The following is a 19423-nucleotide window of genomic DNA, read 5'->3' as shown; positions in this document are numbered from 1 at the left end:
TGATCTAAAGTCCGCATAGGAGGGAGAACATACGATTTTTGGTCTTCTGGGCCTGGCTAACCTCACTCTGGATGATATTCTCCAGTTCCATCCATTTACCAGCAAATGATAAGATTTCATTCTTCTTCATGGCTGAGTAATATTCCATTGTGTATAAATACCACATTTTCTTCATCCATTCATCAATAGTAGGGCATCTTGGTTGTTTCCATAACTTGTCTACTGTGAATAGCCCTGCAATAAACATGGGTGTGCAGGTGCCTTTGGAGTAACCTGTGTCGCATTCCTTTGGGTATATCCCCAAGAGTGGTATTGCTGGATCATATGGTAGATCAATGTTTAGATTTTTAAGAAGCCTCCAAATTTTTTTCCAGAGTGGTTGCACCAGCTTGCATGCCCACCAGCAGTGTACCAGGGTTCCTTTTTCCCCATATCCTCGCCAACACCTGTTGTTGTTGGTGTTTTTGATCATGGCTATTCTAACAGGGGTGAGGTGGAATCTTAGTGTGGTTTTGATTTGCATTTCCTTAATGGCTAGAGATGGTGAGCATTTTTCATGTGTTTTTTTGCCATTTGAATTTCTTCTTTTGAAAAAGTTCTGTTTAGTTCAGTTGCCCATTTCTTAATTGGTTCATTGATTTTAGGAGAGTTTAGTTTCTTAAGTTCCCTGTATATTCTAGTTATCAGTCCCTTGTCTGATGTATAGCTGGCAAATATTTTCTCCCACTCTGTGGGTGTTCTCTTCAGTTTAAAGACCATTTCTTTTGTTGAGTAGAAGCTTTTTAGTTTTATGAAGTCCCATTTGTCTATGCTATCTCTTAGTTGCTGAGCTGCTGGAGTTCCATTGGGAAACTCCTTGTCTATACCTGTTAGTTCCAAAGTATTTCCTACTTGTTCCTGTACCAACTTTAGAGTTTGGAGTCTGATATTAAGATCCTTGATCCATTTTGAGTTAATATTGGTATAGGGTGATATACATGGATCTAGTTTCAGTTTTTTGCAGACTGCTCACCAGTTTTCCCAGCAGTTTTTGTTGAAGAGGCTGCTATTTCTCTATCGTATATTTTAGTGCCTTTGTCAAAGACAAGTTGGTTATAGTTGTGTGGCTTCATATCTGGGTCCTCTATTCTGTTCCACTGGTCTTCATGTCTGTTTTTGTGCCAGTACCATGGTGTTTTTATTGTTATTGCTTTGTAATATAGTTTGAAGTCAGGTATTGTGATACCTCCAGCATTGCTCTTTTTGCTGAGTATTGCCTTGGCTATTCGTAAGACCCCACATTTTCAAATGGGGTATATGTCCCAAACTGGAATTGCTGGATCATATTATAATTTTATTATTAATTTCTTAAGGACCTCCCATACTATTTTCCATAGTGGCGTTACCATATTTCTACCAACAGTGCCAATTTCTCCACAACCTTCCCAGCGCTTGTTATTTGTGTGTGTTTTGTGTATGTGTGTAGGTGTGGTTATAGAACCATCCAAGTGGGTCAGAGATAATATAGTAGTTTTTATTTGCATTTCCCTAACAATTAGCAATGTTGACTATTGCTTCATGTATTTGTTGGTCCCTTCTACATCTTCTATGGAGAAAATGTTTTGCCCATTTTTCCCCCCTTTGGTGGCACTGGAGTTTGAATTCAGGACCTCATGCTTGCTAGGCAGGTGCTCTACTGCTTGAGCCACTCTGTCAGCCCTTTTTTGGTTTGAGTATTATTGAGATAGGGTCTCATGAACTATTTGCCTGGGCGGGTTTTGAACCTCAACCCTCCTGATCTCTGCCTCTGTAGTAGCAAGGATTACAGGTGTGAGCCATTGGCACCTAGCCTTTTGCCCATTTTGGAACCAGAGTGTTAAGTTTCAGAAGTTGTTTATATATTCTAAATATTAATCTTTTTTTTTTTGAAGTACTGGGGCTTGAACTCAGGGTTTGTGAAGGGTTTTTTCAAGATAGGATCTTACGAACTATTTGCCCTGGCTGGCTTTGAACTGCAATCCTCCTGATCTCTGCCTCCTGAGTAGCTAGGATTACAGGTGTGAGACACCGGAGCCTGGCCTTAATATTAATCTCTTATCAGATATATGATTTGCAGATACTTTCTCCCATTCTGTGGGTTGCCTTTTTACAGTGTTAATAATTCACTGTTGCAAAGGTCTTGAATAGACTTGTCTTCAAGCCATTACATCTTTGGACACTTTAACCCTTTGTCACTGGTGTTCTACAGGTCTTTTAGATTGGGATCACTCCTTCAATCTTCTTTCTTTCTCTCAGACTCAATAATTTTCATTGTATTATTTTGAAGTTTACGGTTTCTTCTGTCTTCTCAAATCTGAATTTGAATCTCTTTGGTGATTTTTTTTTTTTGGCAGTACTAGGGCTTGAACTCTGGGCCTCATGTTTGCTTGGTAGACATTCTACCCTTGAGCCAGTCCATCAGCTCTTTTTTGTATTGAGTATTTTTGAGATAGGGTCTCATGAACTGTTTGCCTGGGCTGGTTTCAGACCTTGATCCTCCTGATCTCTGCTTCTCTAGTAGCTAGGATTACAGGAGTGAGCCACTGGCACCCAACTCTCTAGTGAATTTTTCATTTCAGTTGTTTTACTTTAAGATCCAGAATTTCTTTTTTGTTTTTAAAAGGTGTTAAAAACCCTTTTTATTAGTATGTCCAATTTGTCCGTACATTGTTTCCTTTTTGTTGTTTTCTTGAGACAAGGCCTTGCTGTGTTGCCTGGGCAGGTCTTGAACTTGCCACCCTCCTACCTCAGCCCCTCAAATGTGGGATTATGGGCATGTGCCACCATACATGCCAGCTCATACATTGTTGTCCTAACTTTCTATACATCTTCCTTTGGTTCTTTTCTTTCTTTCTTTCTTTTTTTTGGTTGTTGTTGTACTGGTATTGAACCTAGGGCCTTGTGCGTGCTAGGCAAACACTCAATCACTGAGCTACATTCCCACCACTTACCTTTGGTTCTTTTAAAAAAAATTATTATTGCCATATTATTGTTGTGCTGGAGGTACATTGTGACATTTATAAAAGTTCTTACAATATATCATAGTTGAATATACCCCCTCCCTCATTCCCCTTTGGTTCTTGAAGACAGTTAAAGTATTTGTCTAGTAGGTCTGTATCACATCTTTTTCAGGGACAGTTTCTGATAATTTTTTTTCCCTTGAATGGGCCATAATTTCTTGTTTCTTTGTATGTCTTATTTTTTGTTAAAAACTGGACCCTTGGATCTAATAATATAGTAACTTCAGAAATCAGATTTTCCCTCCTTTCCTTTGAGTTCACTGTTTTTGTTATTAAGTCCCCTGAAAGTCACCTCAGCTGGAGGGAGATAGGCTTGCATGGGGGGAAGTACAATGACAATGGCCGCTAGCTCCGTCTGCATCTTTGTGATCAGAAGCAGCAATCAGTAAGCAGATCACAGACCCCAATATTTAGAGGAGAGGGTCATTCTTGCCCATTCTGGCTCCCAGGCATCGTGTGCAAGCTGCTTCAGGAACACGTTTGGCAGGTAAGAGAGGCTAAGTGTAGGCGATGGGCAGCTGCTGCTGTGAAAAGGGCTGACATTGACCACAGTAACTGCCCTTTACTGTCCAAGCCTGTCCTGGGAAAGTGGCCAGCCTTCAATATACTCTGTAGTCCCTGAATAGGTATAGTATACAGATTAACTTTTCCAGATTTATTCAGGTAACATTGACTGTACATTGCACACCTTAAATATAAACAATCTACATATACCTTATAAAATATCATATATATATATATACACTTGATATGCAATATTTCGTGTATATAAAAATGGTCCTGATTTTTGGTGGTTTGACTAACAATTTCTTAACTTTATGAAAGTACAAAAACATACCTATACAACCATTTTTCACTTTCACCACAGTATTCAATAAATTACACTAGCTGTTTAACACTTTATTGTAAAATAGGCTTTATGTTGGATGATTTTGCCCAACTATAAGCCATGCAGGATTCTGAGCACGTTTAAGGTTAAGGCTCAGCTTAGTGCTAATGCTAGGGAGGTTAGGTGAACTAAATGTATTTTTGACTTACAATATTTTCACCTTTTTGGGAATTTATTGGGATGTAACCCTACTATTGGTAAGGTGAAGAACATCTATCCATTGATATTTTATATGCATATACTTTGTGACATGGTTACCACAATCAAATTAGGTTAATGCATCCATCACGTCACATAATTACCATTTCTTTTTTATCATGAGAACATGTAAGGGTCTACTTTCTTGGCACATTTCAAGTATACAATATAGCACTATTAGCTACAGCCACCATGTTGTATATTAGATAGCTAGAATACATCCATCTAGGTAATAATTGCACACTTTGACAAACATCTCTCTATTTTCCCATGCCCCAAGCTCTGGCAACTACCATTCTATTCTTGTTTTCTATGAATCTGACTTTTTTAGATTTCACATAGAATTGAGATCATACATTATTTGTCTGGCTTATTTCACTTAGCATAATGTCCTCCATGTTGTCTCAAATGGTAGGATTTCTTTCTGTTTTATGACTTAACACTATTCCATGATGTGATATATATCATATAGACATTAATTTTTAATGTGGTGCTGGGGATTGAATATAGGGTCTCATGCTTGCTAAGCACACATTTTACCACTGAGTTACATACATCTCTAGCTACGTCTCATATTTTTAAAAATCCAAGCCAGGCATGGTGGTTTATGTCTATAATCCCAGCACTTGGGAGGTAGAGGAGGAAGGGCCTGAGCTCCATACTAGTCTGGGCTATATAATGAGACCATATCTCAAAAACCAAAAAGGAAAAAAAATCCATTAATCCATCAACTAACATTCATTTAGGTTATGTAAATCTAGGCTATTAAGCTACAATGAACATGGGATATCTTTTTGATGTACTGATTTCATTTCCTTCAGATATACAACCAACAGTAGGACTGCTGGCCATATGGTAGTGTGAGTTTTTTAAGGACCCTCCATGTTGTTTTCCATGATGGCTGTACCAGTCTCCATTCCCATCCATAATGCACAAGGGTTCCCCTTTCTCTGCATCCTTACCAATGCTAGTTATTTCTTGTCTTTTTGGTAAGAGTCATCCTTACAGGTATGTGTGCTATCTCATTGTGGTTTTGATTTGCATTTCTCTGATGATAGTGATCTTGAGTCCCCTTTCATGTTCTTCATGGCCATTTGTATGTCTTTGGAAAGATGTTTATTCAGTTCCTTGGACCATTTTATAGTTGGTTTATTATTTCTTCTTCTTCTTCTTCTTCTTCTTCTTCTTCTTCTTCTTCTTCTTCTTCTTCTTCTTCTTCTTCTTCTTCTTCTTCTTCTTCTCCTCCTCCTCCTCCTCCTCCTCCTCCTCCTCCTCCTCCTCCTTCTTCTCCTTCTCCCTCCTCCTCCTCCTTCTCCTCCTATTCCTCCTCTTCCTCCTTCTTTTTCTTCTTCCTTCTTCCTTGCTATTTTCTGTAGGCAGCATAGAAGAACCTGATTCAACCAGAGGCAGAGATCCCATCTGTACTGGTAGGGTAGCATTTCCTGTGAGGGTGTCTGGAGATATCAGATCCTTCCACAGTTCACTTGACTGGGCATGCACTCTTCCAATTTAATTTGGAATCTGTGATTAATGTAGTTCTAGTTGAGTTTCATAAAGCCAGGGCAGACTACCTGGATGAATGTGGGATGTGCACTTCCATTCATTGGCCCCATGTGAGCACAGCCATATGGTGGGGATTAGCGCCACAAGTCATAGTGGAGTATGAGGAAGCAAAGCAAGTAATTGCCCAAGTGAGGTGACTCAAGGTCCTGAGAAGCCATTTGGCCAAAACAGTTGTCCAATTCACCTTTGCCCAGTACTTGAAATAGCTCCATTGCTTCATCTCTTTAATGGGGCCTAGTGCCCAATGTGGAATAAGAAAACTGTGACCCAATGTCAGTTGTTTTAATAAAAGCTCCAGAGAGATCTTTCTTTTCCATCCCAGAACATCAATCACAACAATAAAAAGTGAGCATTTATGTAGATGTGCAGAGAAGCTTTATCACAGCCCCTATCTTACAGATGAAGATATTAAGTTACAAAGGTGACAAGTCTTTCCGATAAGCAAAGAGCCAGCAAGTGGCACAGCTGGACTCAGAGCCAGGGCAGTCCTGCTCCCAAGTCTACCACTTAGCCACTATACCATTGTCTATCTACTTGTAGCAATGGAAAAGAATGCATAATCATTTGTTAATTCTTTTAAGAGTAATCCCTCCTCCTCCCTTTGATAAAAAATTACGTTTGTTGCTTTTTAATGTTTCTATTACAGAGACCTGGGAGAAACCCTCCCCCTCAGTGCTCCCAATAAGGTGGAGGAATTGTGGACTGGGATCATGGCTCACTGGTAAAGAGCTTGCCTAGGATGCACAAGGCCTTAGGTTCCATCCCCAGTGCTGCAAAAATACACACCGCCCCCACACCCAGAGATACACACACACACACACACACACACCACACACACCCAGAAATACACACACACACAGAGATTAAAACTCAGTTTTCCCATTTTGAATGATCACCCACTTTTATCTGCCCCTGGGCCACTGTGGCCCAGGGGCAGATAAAAGACAGCTCTGTTCCCAAAGACTCCATGAATGGAGTAAGTCCTGAGCCTTGGACCATTTGACTCACTGGAGGCAGCAGGCAGGAGGGGAGCAGATAATACCCTTGGTTCTTGTGCTCTTGTTTCAAGAAATAATAGGATGCTGAAACCTTTTCTACCTTGTGCTCTTTTACATTCTTCAGTTTCTAATCTCAATAAAACAAAATCAAAGTAAAATATGGCACATCCTGACTTGAATTAAATTGCTTTGAAAAATCCATGCTAGAACAAGTGTTATTACATAGGATCAATTTACTAAACCATAAAAACTGTTCTCAGCTATTAGAGCTGGCTCTAATGCATTCATCATACCACCAAGCCTCCTAGGCTGAGCCAGGACACTGACAGGGAGGGCGGCTGTGGGAAGATGGTGTGTGGGGTGCTGGGCTTTATAGCAGGATGATAGTACCTGCGAGAAGACATGGACTAGGACAGAAGGGGGCAGCTGTTAACTGCCTCATCCTGCAGAGGCTTAGGTGGGCCTGCCTAGAAGTCATTTCATCTAAATAAATCAAATGTCATGAAATGATGTACATGAAACCTTTTGTAAATTGAGGTTCTTGTCTTTGCTGACATTGGATAAGACTTAGAATATATGTATGTATAATGATCCACAATTATCTTTATGTACACAAATTCTTTACATATACACATGTGTACTCACACTTGGGAATTAGATTTATAGACAGACTTATGATTGCATTCAGATGTAATAATGTGGATTTAGTGTGACAGTGTATACTTGAGAATCTTACACAAGAAGACAAAAAGGTGTTTATCCTAGTAAAACTTCAGAAAAATATAAGAACACGAGCAGTCAGAAAAACCATTTTTCTGCATGGCATTTTCTTTATTGGCTTTTTTTTTTTTTTGGTGGCATTAGGGTTTGAACTTAGGGTCTGGTACATGCTAGACGGGAGCGCTACTGCTTGAGCCACACCTCCAGCCTGTGTGGCATTTTCTTTGAGACACACATTATTAATCATGTATATCTTTGGGGGGGGTATCTTTGGCTTATTGTCTGGCTTTCTTTCTCCACCAGGGGATTTGAAGATAATTTATCTTAGCTATTGATTGCTGTGTGACCTTGACAGTCCAACAGAGCTGCCTTCAAACTTAGAACTGGTACTGGGGGGAACCATAGAGGGCTTTTCTGCTTTCATTTGCAGCACTGCCAAATTTATCTTTTTTCTCAGAATCAAGTCTATTATAGAGGGAATAAGAACAGGAATGGATTTTTAAGAAGAGAGAGAAATGGAATAAAATGAAGTGTTGTAGGGAACTCAATGCATATACTAGAATTCCTTTCAACTGCTCAGGATAGAAAGCCAAAGCGTGAATAACCTTTTTGCTCATGGAAACACCTGTCACATCCTGCTCCACACCAGCAGTGATGGGGTTAAGGAGAATGTCTGTAACAGTTGGAAGAAAATTCATCCATCCATCCATTCATTTAGCAAATCTCTGTGAGGTTGCACCATGAATAAGGCACTGGACTGAATGCTGGGCAAACATAGGTGAAGCAAACAGATATAGTCTTGCCTTTAAGGAGCTTACAATCTAGTGCAGAAGATAGACAAGCAAGGAAGCCAGAAATTCTGATAAGCTCTGCAGGTTTCGGGGATGGAGAGTTGGGAAGCCTAACATGGGATTGTTGTCAAAGGCCTTTTCAAACAAATGGCATTTGAGCTGGAACCAGAAGCAGAGGGTGATGATCAGGCTGGGGTTGAGTTAGAGGAGGCATCTGGGGCAGAGGGAATGATGCACATAGAGGCTGACAGGTTGAAAACACTTGATGAATAGATGAAGGTCAACATTTTACTGACATGTTGTCTTTGGCAAGATTATTTTGAGGTGAAGGCAATTGACAAGCAGCAGATATAGGAAAAGCTCACTGCCCTCTTCTATCTGCCTGAAATTGGGTTATAATGTCTTCTTGTGGAGGTGGCCCCCTTCTTCCCATATCAGGAAATAACTCTTCTTAGGGAAAAAAGAGATGACATCGGGAGAGCCTACACGAGCAAACTGTACTAGCCTTCCCTAATTGACCACCAGAGCCATATATCTTTCTTCCCACAATCTGTCACTCCTAGAATGTCTACATCTTCCTTTGTCTTGTCACTTCTGTATAAATTTATAGCCCTTTGACTGGTGTAAAACCTTCCAAGTCCAGTTGCTTCTTTGGGTATTTTTTCCTTAGCTACAAGCCACCCTTTCCACTAAAATTTGCATTCTTTTCTCCTGCTAATCTTTTATGTGTTTATTTTGGAGCCTTGATGAATAAACCTAAAAAAGCAGAGGAAAGATTTTCTCTTCCCTACAGTGAGAATATGTTACCTAACATGGCAAAGAAGAATTAAGGCTGCAGATAGAAGTGCTGGTTTTGAAGCTGCAGGAGGGGGCCCAAGACAAGGAAGACTCCTAGAAGCTGGAAAAGGAAAGGCAATGGGTTTTCCCACAGAGTTTCAGAAAGGCAGCCAGCCCTACTGACACCTTGAGTTTAGCCCAGTGAGTTCCATTTTGGACTTCTGATCTTGAAAAAATGTGAGATAACATATTTGTGTTGTTTTAAGCCATTAGGTTTTTAGTATTTTTAAAGTAGTAGCCTTGGAAATCCAGTACAAGATTTATATGAAGATTTAGTTCATTCATTTTACTACTATGTTGAATACCATTGTAGGTGTTCTTTTTTTCACCTGTTCTCAAAAGCTTGGATCACGTCATGTTGGTGGATACAGCTTCATTAGTTTTCTACTGAACAAGGATACTATGATGCCATGTTATTTTTCTGCCTCCTATTGAGGGACATTATATTGTTTCCAATTTTTTTTGGCTATTATAAATAATGTTGCTATGAATATTTTTGCATTTGTTTTCTTACACATTAGTTTCTCATAGGAGGGTGAATTGATAACCCACTGGGCTAAACACCAGGTTTTCAACGTGAAAGCATATGCGACATTAACTTTATTCTGTGTGCTAAATTGCTCTGCAATGTGGTTCCATGAATTTCAATTCCTCCAGCAGTACATGAAGGTGCCTGTCTTCTTACAAAGCCAAATTTGACTTTTAAATTTTTGTCAATATGGTGACTCTGAAATGGCAGCTCCTTTCCATTTTTTTTTTGTATCCCTTTTATTACTTTTTGCCTTATTGCTTTGGCTAGGAATTCCAGGACTATGTTGAATAGGAGTGAGTAGAGTGGGCACCCTGTCTCATTCCTGATTTTAGGAGAAATGGTTTCAGTTTTTCTCCATTTAGTATGATGTTGGCTATAAGTTTGTCATATATAGCCTTTATAATATTGAGGTACTTTCCTCCTATTCCTAGTTTTCTTAAGGCTTTTATCATGCAGTGGTGTTTGATCTTATCAAAGGCTCTTTCTGCATCTATTAAGATGATCAGGTGGTTTTTGCCTTTGCTTCTGTTAGTGTGCTGTTATACATTTATTGATTTGCATATGCTGATCCACCCCTGTATCCCTGGGATGAAGCCGACTTGGTCATGGTGAATGATCTTTCTGATATGTTGTTGGATTCGGTTTGCCATTTTTTATTGAGATTTTTGCATTGGATGTTAATTAAGGAGATTGGCCTATAGTTCTTTTTTTTGGATGTGTCTTTGTCTGGTTTGGGGATGAGTGTAATACTGGCTTCATAGAATGAGTTAAGAGTGTTCCTTCCCTTTCTATTTCGTGGAACAGTTTAAGGAGAGTTGGTATCAGTTCTTCTTTAAAGGTCTGATAGAATTCAGCAGAGAATCTGTCAGGTCCTGGACTTTTCTTTTTTGGGAGACTCTTGATTGCTGCTTCAATTTCATTTTGAGTTATAGATCTGTTTAATAAACTGGGGTGTACCTTCTTGGTTCAGTTTTGGATAGCAATAAGTATCTAGAAATTTGTCAATTTCTTCAAGATTTTCAAATTTATTGGAATATAGGTTCTCAATGTAGTCTCTGATGATTCCCTGGATTCCCTTAGTGTTTGTTGTTATCTCCCCTTTTTCATTTCTCATTTTACTGATTTAGGCCTTTTCCCTCTTCATTTTAGTCAGATTTGCCAGGGGTCTGTCAATCGTCAATCTTGTTTTTTTTTTTATTTTTTATTCATATGTGCTTCCTTTCCATTTTAATGTGCATGTCCCTGATTACTAGCAGGGATGAATATTTACATGTGTTTATTGGCCATTTGTCTTTCCTCTTCCTTGCTTTGTCTGGATACTGTGATACAACAGAGGAGAGACAGGCCTCTGTTGGCTAGGGACAATGTCACATGGGAAAATGTAACTAGACCCCTCCACCCCCAACATCGGCCTTCATGGTTATTTAAATAGGATTTATTATAGTTAAGTAACTTTGTGTGAAATCTATGTGAGGATTGAAGGAATGTGTTACGCTGAATAAAATCTGGGTAATCCTCTGTCTCTACATAAAGAAGTATTAAAAATGATTGAAATTTGGAGAAATTTGAGCATGGCTTTAGGCAAATCTTACTTCTTAGGTTTTTGATTTCTAAATCAAAGTTCAATAACATGAGCCCATGTTTAGTAAACAACACATTCTAAATTCTCACCAGCTCGCCTTAGAAGAATAAAAGCTTTTAAGGGCAAACATATCATCTTGATAATATTTACAAGTCTTAGGTTGTAAAGAGACTTAACCGAAAATCACGTGAGTGGTGGTGCTGGGCTTCTGTTCAATGGTTCTACATTTGCAGTGCAGAGACAATGTCACCAGTGAGCTGCCTTCCCGTATCCTCCAGTTCTCTGCACCTTCTGTGTCTCAGATGAGTGAGAAGCAAAAGTTCAGGAAAACCATGCTTCTCTCTGTGGTGTCACTGTGGCCTCTTGTGGAAAAGACAGGACTTGCACTAGGAAAGGCATAGCTATTTCCACTGCATGACCTGCAATAAAGGCCTATTTCTGTGTCTCCACTATATAACTATCAATTGTATTTAATCTATCAATATTACAGTCAGTGTATTTTATATATGTATATGTTTCTTTAGCTAGACATATCACTCTATCTTTCATAAGTAGACAAATGCAGCCACAGACAAATAGAGACATAAACAGATACATGTTATAGGTTTCTTTTCCTACTCTCTTTTCCCCTAAGTCTTGGGACATGGGAATATCCCAAATAAAAAATATTTTTAAGTGTTGTTATCAATTGATAATTTACCTTTAATGATGTCTTTTTCTCAAATCTTCTTTTGTACCTTTTAATGATGTTCTTTATTTAGTTCTGATATGATCCTTTTTTTCTGAAAGAGAAACTGGCTGGGCACAAATCGTACCCTTGGTATAGCAGCCTGTGTGTCTTTCTTTCCCCTTTTCTTGTTGTGAACTTTTGTAACTGCCCAGTGAATAGTGTGGAGGATGATGACCACATATAATGTAGCACAGCTTCCTCTGTTACTTTTTGCTCATTAAGTTGACCAGGGTTTTGACAACTTTACAATTAATCAGAACACACATGCATGCAATGTGAAATTGATGCAACACCAAAATGCAGATGACAAACCAAGGTGCCTTTCACTCATCAGTTTCCTTCCCGAGGAAGCTTCCTTAACATGTATTTTGAAAGCTTAATCCCCCACACATGGTTAACAAAATGAGGTGAAATTTTGGGGTGACGAGACATCACTTTCTCCTTCAACGAAGAGAAAAAAGCACGTGCCCTTAAACCCTCAAATACCTGGCCAGCATTTCCTACTGCTGCTGTCTGTACACATGTGAAGTGGTTCTCCATGGGACCAGGTCCCCAGCACCAGCACCACCATCTCACTTGTTAGCAATTCCTAGCCCTGTCTCAGGTCAGCTCGGGGCTAGGCTCAACCATCTGTATTTTAACAAATGGTGATTCTGATGCCAGCTGAGGTCTGAGACCCATTGCACTAGAACACCAATATCTGAGCCCCACTGTGGACTAGTGAACAGATGCTCAGAGGTGGGGGGAATGACCAGAGTCCTTAGGTGACCTTAGTGGGCAGCTGGCATTAAGAATCTGGTCTGGCCTAACTGACATACCTTCCTAGTTTGACCTACCTCAAACTTTTCCGATCCTCTGCCTTTTCATGTTTCACCTGTCTTGGATGCCCGATGTGTTACTCCCACTTTATAGGTAAGAAATCTGAGGTTCATAATTAAGTTACTTGTTCCAGAAAAGTAAGTGTATATTGGCAGAGCTAAGTCTTAATGCCAATGTGTTTGGAATTCCTGGTCAGTGCAGTTTCTGTTTTGCCCCCACTGCCATCCCTACTTATGTACGTGCATGTCTTCTAGAGGCTCTGAGCATCTCCAGTGATTTATAAATGTCAGTTAGTTATGGGTGAATGAATGAGTGAATGAATACAAGTTTGGCCCTCTATACTTCAAGGGAGTAAGAGTTCAGTTGACCACATCTGGGCAGAACTGAGTCAGTAACATGCAGCTCACCCTGTGAATCAATCACTGAGCAATGTCACAAATGGAAAACCAAGGCTGCAGGGCACCTAGCGGGGATGAACTTCATGATGTTAAGGAAGAACCACAATAGTCAGAGGTTAGCATCTTCATGAATGGACTAATTTCTTAACTTTGTGATATTTCTAAGAGACTACTTCAAAATTAACTATTGGTGTTACCAATTATTATTATTTTTCTTTTTGGTGAGTCTGGGGGTTAAACTTAAGACCTAGAGCTTGCAACGCAGGTGCTCTACCACTTGAGCCACACCCCCAGCCTGTATTTTGCTCATTTTTCTATTAGGTTGCTTTTTTTTCTTTTTGCATCACAGTTATTCATATTCTGGATTCCAAGTCCTGGTCAGTTGTTGTTACTCCATGAATTTTCTATTTATGCCTGCTCTTTCCCCTTGCCTTATGGTGCCTCTTGGTAATGTCAAATTTGTTTAATTTCCCCTTTTTCCTTTGGCTTCTGCTCATTGTGCTTGTGTGGTCTTTTTGTTTTTTGTTTTTGCACTGCTGGGGATCAAACCCTTTGCCTCCACACATGCTAGGCAGGCAGTCTGCCCCTGAGCTTACACCCCCAGCCCTATCTAGAATCACTTTATTTTTGTGTATGCTGTGAGGTATAGTTGATTTCATTTCCCCATGTGGACAGTTGTCCTTGAAACACTCACTGAAAAGCATGTGTTTCTCAATGATTTATCACGAGTCTGGGCCATGTAACTTTCCATATCTTACACTCCTTAATCGTCTGTGTCTTAGCTACTCTTTACTTTGATATTTTTAATAACATCCTTCAATTTTGTTATTTTTTGGTGATATTGGATTGGAACGCAGGGTCTTGTGCTTGCTAGGCAGACATGTACCACTTGAGCCACATCCCCAGTCCTAGTCCTTTTTGTTTTAGTTATTTTTGAGGTAGGGTCTCACTTTTGTCTGGGCCAGCCTAGACTGAGATCTTCCTGTAGATTCTTCCCACAATAGCTGGGATGACAGGCCCACACCACCATGCCCAGCTTTTTCTGTTGGTATAGAGTCTCTGGAACTTTTTGCCTGGGATAACCCTGAATGGCAGTCTTCCCAATCTCAGCCTCCCAAGTAGCTAGAATTATAGACATGAGCCACTGTGCCCAGTCATTTTGGTTCTCTAGTGCTTTCTGAAGATTAGATTCAGGACATGTGTTTTTACCAATATTGTCACAGGAAGGATGTTGTATCTTCCCAATGCATCCCATTGAGAAAGAGTAATTAGTAATTAATTAGTAATTATCCCATTACTAGTAATTCATTGACCACTTGGTAAGTTGGTGTCTATCAAGATTCTCAACTGTAAACTTCTATTTTTCCTTTGTAATTAGTGAACATATTGTAAAGAGATACTTTGGAGAATGTAAACTGTTTCTTCCCAAGTTCACCCACTAGTTCTCAAAGCACTGGGTTCCCTACCAGAGAAGTGCAATTATCTTTTGTTTTCTACAAATGCATATTCCAGACAGTAAGAATCATCCTTCAATGTTTAATGTACTAGTCAGGATGGGCTAGGTTATGCTGTGATAACAAATAACCCTTAACTCTCGGTGGTCTAACGAAGAACAGGTTTATTCATGTCCTCCATGTGTATTGAGAATTGGCAGAGGTCTCTGTTCACCCAAGGACACAGGTGGACTGAGGCCCTTCTTGACCCAGCTTCCATAACTGATGAGACAGGAAAAAGGATTGAGGTGAGTTGTGTCCCATGCAGAAACAGATCCCAGCTGGAGTTCTAGCTGGAAGGTAAGGGACAGAAGGCAGTAGAACAAAATGAAGACAATGTCGGTTTAGTTAGAAACCTGCTTCTGAGATAATGATCCCCTATGACTGAAAGCGGCACCTGCAGCTTGTCAGGGTACTTCCTCTTCTGTTGTGTGGTTCTCAAAACTAAGTGTTCAAAGGATTTCCTTTAGAGATTAGTTACTTGGAATTTTCATACTTTACTGTGTGCCTGGCTCAACTGTATAAAATAAATATTCCACTGTTTCTCTGTTAAAAAAAAACCAAAAAACAAAACCTAAGGCTTCATTATAGGGTCCCCAGGAAATTCAGTTTCAACCACTGTGTTTTTCGTTTTCATCTTAGACAAGTAAATGAGAATATGCTTAAAGCAATTAAACTCTCTTTTAAGTAAGATAGACATGTCAAAATCATGACTGAATCTAAGGTAAGTTTAAATAGCAGGTTGGTTTAGTCATCTGGACATTTTGACTTAGAGACAAACTGAAGCTTGTGTCATGTCTCTTGGTGAATAGTCTGAGAATCTATCAGTTGTATTGGGATTGATAAAACCTATTGTCACTGTTATCATGATGGAAGAGACAAAATGTGTACTCGAGGAAGCAAATAAAGGACAAAAGCAGCAGTGCCTGAGAGTATTTTCAAAAGCTTAAGGTGGACTTTCTTGTGGATCAGGGGTTTGAACTCAGGACCTTGCGCTTGTGAAGCGGGCACACTACCACTTCAGCCATGCCCCCAGTGTTTTTTTGCCTTAGTTATTTTTCAAATAGGGTGTCATGTTAATGCCCAGGTTGGTCTGGACTGCAAACTTCCTGTTTATACCTCCCTCATAGCTGGGATAACAGGAATGTACCACCACACCCAGCTTTTATTGGTTGAGATGGGTGTCTCATTAACATTTTCTCCTGGGCTGGCCTTGAACCATGATCCTCCTGGTCTCTGCCTTCCAAGTAGCTGGGATTACAGGCAATGAGCCACTGAGTGTAGTTTGTAGTTTGGACTTTTTTTTTTTTTAAGTATTACAGACTCTTTGCAAAATTCAGAGGCTGATAATGAGATTAATTCCTAGAACTCAAGGTTTCTGCCTTCAACAGGGCCGACAACAGAATAGGTGCTCAACAGATATGTGTGTAGTATTTTAGTGAAAACTCAGTGGAAGTTTGCCGCACACTGAAGTGTAAAAAGTATCCTGTATTCACTTGCAATAATTTGCTCCTTTTTGGAAAAAGCTGTTTTATCAATAAATCAGGACATACATGAACCATTGTAATCAAATTGTTTTAATAAAAATATATCCTGAGGCCAGTTGTGGTTGTATGTGACTGTAATTCCAGCACTTGAGGGGTTGAGGGAGGAGGAGGTGAATTTGAGACCAGTCTTTGTTACATAGTGAGACCTTGTCTCAAAAAAAAAAAAAAATCCTGCCACTGACACTTTAAGAACTTAGACTATAATTTCCCTTGCTGTGACTATTCTGGTAGAAGCTTCACTTCCAGCATAAATGTAAGATTCTTAGTGAATGAGACTGAAGTCACAAAGAATTTCTTTTTAATTGTTAACTTAAAAGTTTCTATATTTTTGATACAGAAAATAACCCAACTAGAGTGACTACAACTCAAAGATATGTCTGGTTTTGTCTAACTGGCTTTCTTAAATAACAGTAGCACTTCACAAAGAATCTTAATTAGTTTCCTTAGTAACAAATATAATCCATGACTAAATACCAATAATTAGTGCTGCTGTGGAAACTGTTCTCATTAGACATTTAAGCCACTCTCATATATTTATGGAAGACATTAGAAGTTGTTCATACTATATTAAACTTTGTAATTCAGAAGTTTTACCTGCCACTTTTGACTTTCAATCTTCAATTATTGTATAAGTCAAACAGCAGATCTCATAAGTAAGGTTTTTTACACGATACTTCATAGTGTCTTAAATTAGGAATTGATCTCAGTAACATCAATTTGTTTCTGCAGTAGAAAGTTACTACCCCCCAAAATATTTTATTATTTAAAAAATTGCCTAAATAAAATATGAATTTGGAAAGTGATAAAGTAGAGGGCTTCATCAATTTAAATGTATGAATGTGGCTGGAGGAGTGGCTCAAGTGGCAGAGTGCTGCCCAGCAAGTGTGAGGCCCTGAGTTCAAAACCCAGTACTACCCCCCCAAAAACCAAAACAATGTACAAATGTTAAACAAAAGCAAAGGCATTATTTAAGTTCTTGGTTTCATTATAAAGAGAGAGTCGTTGAGTCGTTCTAATATAGGGCAGAGGCTGTTTTGAAATAAGCATTCACTCATGGAACAGCCATGCCTTCCTGTCACTATCGTGATTTACACCTCTTCCTGTGTGCATTCCTTAGGATATCGATTCCATTGCTTGTTAGTCTCTTTGACAGATTTATGTTATGTTGGGAGGAGGCAGACTAACAAAAACCAAATATACTTTGTAACTGAATTAAAGAAATGTTATATAGCCACTAAAGTAATGGTACTAATGACCCATTTTATTGCTTCTGGAGAAGCCAGGTGGGGGGTTGGAAGTAGAATGAGGAGCATTCCAGATAGAGAAAAACGCTGTGTAAAAGTGTGCCTAATGGGGGAGGGGAGAGTATAATAGTAATATATTGCATGTATGTATGAGATAATGAAGCCCATTTTAAAACATGCGAGAAAAATTCTAAAAAGGGGTGGGGTTGGGGGGCGGGGGATAAGAGAGTAAAGGGGGTAAATATGATCAAAATACATTATATGTATGCACAGAAATATCACAAGAAAGCCCCACATTGTACAATTAGTGCGTGCTAATAAAAGATACAGAAGAAAAAAAGCGCCCAAGAGCATGTTACCACCCAGGTAGTGAGGGGGGCTGGGGCATCTTTTGAAGGGTGGAAGGAGATGAGGCTGGAGAAACTCATTGTGGCCAGATTGTGAAGGGTCTTGGAATAACAATTTATAAAATGTCAATTTATTCTATAGGCAACAAAATGCCACAGATGCTTTTTTGTGGTTTTGGTGGTAGTGGGGTTTTGAGCTCAGGGGCTTGCACTTGCTAGGCAGGTGCTTTACCACTTGAACCACTCTACCAGCCCTATTTTGTGTTTTGTTTAGTTTTGTTTTTTTGAGGTAGGATTTTGTGAACTATTTCCCTGGGCTGGCTTCAAACTGCGATCCTCCTGATCTCTGCCTCCTGAGCAGCTAGGATTACAGGGCAATCCACTGGCGCCCAGTGCCACAGATGCTTTTAAGTAGGGAACTAGGTGATGGGATTTATGTTGTAGGAGTATGTCTGTGTATGTCATGTAGTGTGTTCCCTTCGAAGAACTTGAAATTTCAGATTTAGTCTTGAGATTTGTTGAAACAAGAAATGATCACTGCACCAATGAAACTAAAGTAGTGTGGACAGTTGAAAAGGCAGAAGGACAGGAAGTTGTGACTCTCCTATTGACATAAGACCAACTATGCAACTGAGAGAGACTGGTGAGGTGGAGGGGAGGGGACTTATTCCAGGAAAACTTGGGTAGAATGCACAGAAGCTGGTAATTAATTGGAGGGTTGGGAAGGCATGAGCAGAAATCTAAAGCTTCTGGTCTGGCAAACAGTGTGGCTGTGACACAATTTACTGAGGCTAAAAATATTTGAGAGGAGCCAGGTGCTGGTGGCTCATGCCTGTAATCCTAGCTACTTGGGAGGCTGAGATATGGAGTACTGCGGTTCGAGGCCAGTCAGGGCAAATAGTTCGTAAGACCCCATCCCTAAAATAACCAGAGCAAAATAGAGGAGGTGTGGCTCAAGTGGTAGAGCATCTGCTTTGCAAACTCGAAGCCCTTAGTTCAAACCCCAGTTCCACCAAAAAAAAAAAAAAGTAATTTTGAGAGGAAACAGGTGTGTGTGTGTGTGTGTGTGTGTGTGTGTGTATTTTGGATGAAGAAAGTAATTAATCCAGCTTTAGTTATGTTGTTTAAGATGCCTAAAAGATATCAAGATCAGACTGAACATGACATCCAGAACCCATGACACCTAGAAGACGCTAAGTCATATGCTAAACAACTTGCCGCAAGTGAGTCTCCAATTCTTTCTGACAAGATGCAAGAACAGTAGCTCCCTGTAAGGTCTTGCCTTCTTAGATTTCAGTTACCCATGGTCAACTGTGGTGAAAACATTAAATAAAAAATTCTCTTATTATTAAGTATTTATTTTTTGGCAGTACTGGGATTTGAGAGCTCAGAGTCTCTTGCTAGGCAAGCACTCTACCGCTTGAGCCACTTTTCCAGACCTTTTTGCTCTGGTTATCCTTGAGATAGGGCTTCACTTTTTTCTTGGGCCTGGCCAGGACTGCAATCCCCCTATTTTACACCTCTGCCTTAGCTGGAATGACAGACATGCATCACCATGCCCAACTTTTTCTGTGGAGATGGGGGTCTCAAACCTTTGCCTAGGTTGGTATTGAACTGTGATCCTCCCAGTGTCAGCCTCCAGAGTAGCCAGGATTATAGGCATGAGCCACTGGTGCCTGGCAGAAAATTCCTGAAAT

Source organism: Castor canadensis, chromosome 8 (assembly GCF_047511655.1).
Source record: "Castor canadensis chromosome 8, mCasCan1.hap1v2, whole genome shotgun sequence".
NCBI lineage: Eukaryota > Metazoa > Chordata > Mammalia > Rodentia > Castoridae > Castor > Castor canadensis.
This window is presented reverse-complemented; position numbering follows the sequence as displayed.